At 35.9% G+C, this 6,765-nt stretch overlaps 1 pseudogene; it reads right to left on the bottom strand.

The window, feature by feature from the left end:
- Nucleotides 1–231: 231 nt before the first annotated feature.
- On the bottom strand, nt 232–1,799 carry LOC130841752 (tropomyosin alpha-3 chain-like; annotated as a pseudogene).
- Between the last annotated feature and the right edge of the window lie 4,966 nt (nt 1,800–6,765).

Below are 6,765 nucleotides of genomic sequence, written 5' to 3' on the forward strand. Positions count from 1 at the left end.
AGTTCCTGTTGCTCCATGTCTTTACAATTTGGTATTCAGATTTTTTTCCTTGCTGTTGATTGTTTTGTTTTTTTTATTGTAGACATTCTAATGGGTTTGTAATGGTATCTCCTTGTGACTTAATTTGTGCTTTCCTAATGAGTAATTGTGTTGCACATCTCTCATGTGGTAACTTTCTATCTATATACTTTATTTGGTGAAGTGTCTATCCAAATTTTTACCCACTTTTTTTTTTTTTAGAAAATGTTCTACAACGTGCATTTATTCCATATCATTATACAAGGTTTCCATACAGTTATAACTCTTAAGACAATGTTTTTTCTTCACCATTGTACATGGTGCCTAAATCTTTCATTTGAACATGGTGGAAGTCCACATTGCATGCTATCCCACGAGTTGTAACGAACTGCAAATGTGCCAATCAGAAGAAAACAGAAGCCTGAGAAGAGCATGGTGTCTTACAAACCCTTGGCTTTAGTGCATTCTGGCAGACAGGATCCACAGTCTCACCTCATCGTAAAACTCAAGACAAAATAAATTAGTGTTGGACAGAATTCTAAATTGTACAATATTGAATGAAAGACCACAGTGGGACTTTTTGTTTAAAGTAGCACCAATCCACACACCTGATTGTGTTTCCAACATTAATCTTCCTGTTCATGTATTATTGGCACTTTGAGTGTAAGTCTTTCTGCTTCAGCGAGGATTCCTGGACTGACTAAGCATACTGTGTTGCTAGACTCTCTACGAAGTGTGGCAACGTCAATTTGGGAAATGGCACATTTAAATCATTGTTGCCTTGACACGGGCTTGCCTGTGTGTGTGTGTGTCTTCCCCACCCCCGATCTAGCTGGTATTTCGTGGATGTTTCTGTGACAGTGGTAAAAGTAAATAAAAATGCATTTAAGGGGTTTCATGGTAAGCATGGTGTTTAAACACAAAACAAAACAAAAAACAAAAACAACATGAAAGAATGTGGTCGCAGCTAAGGAGGTTTTCACATGTTGTTTAACTCCAGTAAAGTCTGATCCAGCATCTGGTGCATACTAAGGTTTTCTTCTTTGGCATGAGCCACTTTCTCTTCAAGTCATCAATGCTTTTCTCCGATTTAGTTACTGACCTCTCCGCAAACTCGGCCCGAGTCTCAGCCTCCTTCAGCTTGTCAGAGAGGACCTTGATCTCTTCCTCATATTTGTCTTCCTTCTGCGAGTACTTATCCTCTGCAGCCATTAATGCTTTCAAGGTCTGATCCATTATCCTTAATTGTTCTTCCAGCTGTCGAACTTGGCCTTCTGAGAGCTCAGCCCGCTCCTCTGCACGCTCCAGGTCACTCTCAATGATGACCAGCTTACGGGCCACCTCTTCATACTTGCGGTCGTCATCCTCAGCGATGTGCTTGGTCTCTTTCAGCTGGATCTCCTGAATTTCCATTTTCTCCTCATCCTTTCGGGCTCGGCTTTCAATGACTTTCATGCCTCTCTCACTCTCATCTGCTGCCTTCTCGGCCTCCTCCAGCTTCTGCAGAGCTGTTGAAAGACGCTCCTGGGCGCGATCCAACTATTCCTCAACCAGCTGGATGCGTCTGTTCAGAGAAGCTACATCGGCTTCAGCGGTCTACCTCAGCTTCCTCTCGTAGTCCAGCTCGCGCTGCAGGCTGCCCGCGCGCTGCAGGCTGCCCGCGCGCTGCAGGCTGTCCGCGCGCTCCTCCGCGGCGTCCGCCTGCTCCTGCAGGCTCCGGATCTTCCCCCGCACCGCATCTTCCTCCGCACCGCCTCCAGCGAGCTGCTCCCCGCCATCGCGCCGCTCCCCGCCATCGCGCCAGGCGGCGGCGGGCCGGCAGGCGGGCGGGCTGCGCGGGGAGAGGCCGGCTGCTGCGCTCCTGCCGCCGCTGCCGCCGCACTGCGACCATCCGGCCGCCCCGCCCAGGACCTTTACCCACCTTTTATTGGCTTTTACAAAAAGTATTATTGTATGTTAAGAGATGTTTTCTGTTCTGCTAATTCATTCTTTGTCAAATATGTGAATTGCAAATATTCTCTTTTTCACTTTTCTTTTGCTAAGTGAAAAGCAGAAGTATTAATGTTGATCAAAGACAATTTGACATCTCTTCTTTAATGGATTGTGCATTTGCTGTTATAACTAAGAATTTTTTCCAAATTCAGGGCCTCAAATGTTTTTGCCTGTGTTTTTTGTTTTTTGGGGATTTTTTAGTTTTATTTTTTTTCCCCAACATGTTTTGTAACTAGGATCCATTTTTTTGGTAATTTTTGTATATAATGTGAGGAGTGGATCTAGCTTTACTTGCGTTTTTTTGGAATAGGCATATTTAATTGTTCCATTGCCTTTTAGTAAAAATATAGCCTTTGTTGATTGAATTGTTTTTGCATCTTTTCAATACATATATGTGTGAGTTTATTTCTTGGCTTTCTGTTGTTCCACTGATACAAGTGTCAATCATTTTGTCAGAACCACATTTTCTTGATTACTGTAGCTTTATATTGCCTAAAATCAGGTAGTAAGAGCCCTCAAACTTTGTTCTTTTTTTTTTTTAATTGTTTTGGCCATTCTGCTATCTCTGCCTTTCCATACTTTCCATATGATTTTTGACTCAAATTTGAATTCAACTAAATTTGCTGCTTGGAATTTGATTGGGGTTGCATAACATCTAGAGTTCACTTTAGGGAGAATTGACATCTTAATAATATTGAGATTTTCTTTCCATGAAAATGTTACATCTTTATATTTATGTAAATTTTTAAAATTTCTTTCATCAGTGTTTTATAGATTTCACTATACACAATTTGCACATAATTTAAAAAATGTATACCTACAATTTTGTTTTTGTTTTTAGGTGCTAGTTTAATGGTACTTTTTTTCTAGTTTTATTGAGATGTAATTAGCATATAACACTGTATAGGTTTGAGTACAACACAATAATTTGATATATGTATATATTGTGAAATGTTTAACAGAATAATTTTAGTTTAATATCCATCATCCCACACATTATAAATATTTTTTCTTGTCAGGAGAATTTTTAAGATGTACTCGCTTAACAACTTTCAAATATACAATACAGTGCTGTTAACTCTAGTCAATATGCTATACGTTACATACCTAGAACTTATTTATCTTATAATGGGATGCTTGTACCTTTCTCCTAAACCTCAACCTCTGCCAGCCACCTCAAATGTTCTCTGTTTCTATGAGTTTGTTTTTTTAATATTCCACATATAAGTGAGCTCATACAGTATTTGTCTTTCTTTATCTGACTTAATTCACTTAGTATAATGCCCTCATGGTTCATCCATGTTGTTGCAAAGAAAGGATTTCCTTCTTTCTTTTTGGCTGAACATATATATATATATATATCTGTGTGTGTGTGTGTATATATATGTACACACACAGATAGATACTTATATATATCATAAAATAGTCACATTTTCCTTATCCATTCATTCCTCAAATAACACTTAGGTTGTTTCCATGTCTTGACTATTGCAAATAATGCTGCAATGAACATAGGGGTGCAAATATCTCTTCAAGATAGTCATTTTATTTCCTTCATGTGCCCAGAAGTGGAATTCCTTCATATGCTCAGAAGTGGAATTGCTGGATCATATAACAGTTCTGTTTATAATTTTTTGAGGACCTTCATACTGTTTTCCATAGTGGCTGTATCAATTTACATTCACCAACAATGCACAAGGGGTTACTTTTCTCCATATCCTCTAGAACTTGTTTTCTCTTGCATTTTGATAATAGACATCCTAACAGTTGTGAGTTGGTATCTTATTGTGTGTTGTGGTCTTGATTTACATTTCCCTCATGATTAGTGATTTTGAGCACTTTTTCATATGCCTATTGGCTATTTGAATATTTTTTTTGGAAAAATTTCTATCCAGGTCCTTCCTCCCCCCGCCCCCCCTTTTTTTGTCTACTCTGCATAGTGTATGGGTTAGTTCCCTGATCAGGGATCAAACTCATGCCCCTTGCAGTGGAAGCATGAAGTCCTAACCACTGGACTACCAGGGATGTCATGGTCCTTTGCCCATTTTTAATTGGATTGTTTTGTTTCTTTGCTTGCTTTGCTTGTTTATTTTTTGTTCTGAGGGTGTGTGTGTGTGTTTGTGTGTGTGTGTGTGTGTGTTTGGCTATTAAGTTTTATGAGTTTCTTATATATATGGATAATAATCCCTTATCAGATATGTGGTTTGAAAACATTTTTTCCCATTTTGTAGGTTGTCTTTACCTTTTGTTTATTTTTTTCTTTTGCTGTGTAGAAGCTTTTTAGTTTCATATAGTTGCAGTTGATTTTTATTTTTGTTGCTTGTGTCATATCCAGACAATCATTTCCAAGACCAATGTCAAGGAAATTTCTCTTCATACTTTCTTCTAGGAGTTTTATAGTTTAAAGTCTTATATTTCAGCCTTTAATCCATTTTGAGTTAATTTTTGTGGTGTAAGAAAGGGGTCTAGTTTCATTCTTTTCTGAGTGAATATCCAGTTTTCCCAACACTATTTATTGAAGAGAATGTTTTTTCTCTATGGAGTATTTTTAGCTCCCTTGTTAAATATTAATTGACTGTATGTATATTTCTGGGCTCTCAAGTTTGTTCCATTTTCCTATATATCAGTTTTTATGCAGTACTATGCTGTTTTCATTATTATAGCTTTGTAATATATTTTGAAATAAGGAAGTGTAATGCCTCCAGCTTTGTTCTTCTCCTTCAGGATTTCTTTGACTATTAAGAGTTTTTCTGTGGTTCCAAACAAATTTTAAGGATTTTTTTTTTCTACTTCTGTAAAAAATTCCATTGGATTCTTCATAAAGATTGCATTGATTCTATAGATGGCTTTGGGTAATATACACATTTTAAAAGTATTGATTCTTTAATCCATGAACATGGTATAACTTTTCACTTATTTGTGTCTTCTTAGATTTCTTTTCAACGTCTCAGAGTTTTCACTGTACAGGCCTTTATCTTCTTGGTTAAATTTATTCCTATTTCATTCTTTTTGTTGCTATTGTAAATAATGTGATTTTTTTTCATTCTTTTTCAGATAATTTGGTGTTAGTGTATAGAAATGTCCCTGATTTTTGTATGTTGATCTTGTATCCTGCAACTTTATTGAATTTGTTGATTATAAATAACAGTTTTTTGGTCACGTCGTTAGGATTTTCTATATATATATAACCATATCATCTGCAGAAATTTTACTTCTTGCTTTTTGATTTGGATGCCTTTCATTTCTTTTTCTTGCCTAATTGCTCTAACTAGGACTTCTAACATCATGTTGAATAAGAGTGGTGAATATGAGCATCTTTGTATTGTTCCTGATCTTAGAGAAAAACCTTTCAACCTTTTAGCATTGAGTATAATGTTAGCTGTGGGCTTGTCATATATGTTCTTCATTATGCTGTGGTACATTCCTTCTATACTTAATTTGTTGAGTTTTATATGATAAATTGATGTTGAATTTTGCCAAATGCTTTTTCAGCATCTATTAAGATAATCATGCTATTTTTATCTTTCATTCTATTAATTGAAGTATCATATTTTTGATTTGCTTGTATTGATTTGTGTCGAACCATCCTTGCACCTCCAAGGATAAATCCCACTTGATCATAGTGTATGATCCTTTAATGTACTGTTGAATTCAGTTTGGTAATATTTTGTGGAGAATGTTTGCATCTAAATTCATGAAGGATATTGGTCTGTAGTTGTCCTGTCTTCTATTAGCCTTATCTGTCTTTGGTATCAAGGCAATACTGTTCTCATAAAATGAGTTTGGAAGTGTTCCCTCCTTTTCAATTTTTTAGAATAGTTTGAGAAGGATTGGTATTCATCTCCTTTAAACATTTGGAAGAATTCTCCAGTGAAGCCATTTGGCCACTGACTTTTCTTTGTTTGGAGATTTTTGATGACTGATTCAGTCTTCTTACTCATTACTGGTTTGTTCAGATTTTCTATTTTTTCATGTTTCAGTCTCAGAAGGTTGTATATTTCTAGGAATTTATCTATTTCTTCTCAATTTTCCAAATTCTTTATGTGTAGTTACTCAGAGTAGTCTCTTATGATCTTTTGTATTTCTGTGGTATCAATTATAGTGTCTTTTTTTTAATTTGTAGTTTCATCAATTGGGTCCTTTCTCTTTTTTCTTGATTAGTCTAGCTAAAGTGTGTCAATTTTGTTTACCTTTGAGAAGAACCAACTCTTAGTTTTGTTAATCTTTTCTATCGTTTTCCTGTTCTCTATTTTATTTATTTCTGCTCTAATCTATTATTTCCATTTCTATGCTAACTTTGGGATTGGTTTGTTTTTCTAGTTTTTTGAGGTGTAAAGTTAAGTTGTTACTTGAGGTGTAAAGTTAAGTTGCTTATTGAGATTTTTCTTGATGTATGTGATTATCACTATAAATGTCACTCTTAGAACTGTTTTTGCCACGTCCCATAAGTTTTGTTGTGTATGTTTCCATTTTCATTATTCTCAAGATTTTTTATTCCTTTTGATTTCTACTTTGATTCACTGGTTGTTCAGGGATGTGTTTTAATTTCCATGTATTTGTGAATTTTCCAAGTTTCTCTCTGTTATTGGTTTCTCAATTCATACCATGTGCTTGGTGAAGGTACTAAATATGATTTCAAACTTCTTAAATTTGCTAAGACTTGTTTTGTGGCCAAACATATAACCTATCCTAGAAAATGATCCATATGTAATTGAGAATGCTGTATATTCTGTTGCTGTTGGATGGTAGTTTAAT

This window comes from Hippopotamus amphibius, chromosome X (assembly GCF_030028045.1).
Source record: "Hippopotamus amphibius kiboko isolate mHipAmp2 chromosome X, mHipAmp2.hap2, whole genome shotgun sequence".
Taxonomy (NCBI): Eukaryota; Metazoa; Chordata; class Mammalia; order Artiodactyla; family Hippopotamidae; genus Hippopotamus; species Hippopotamus amphibius.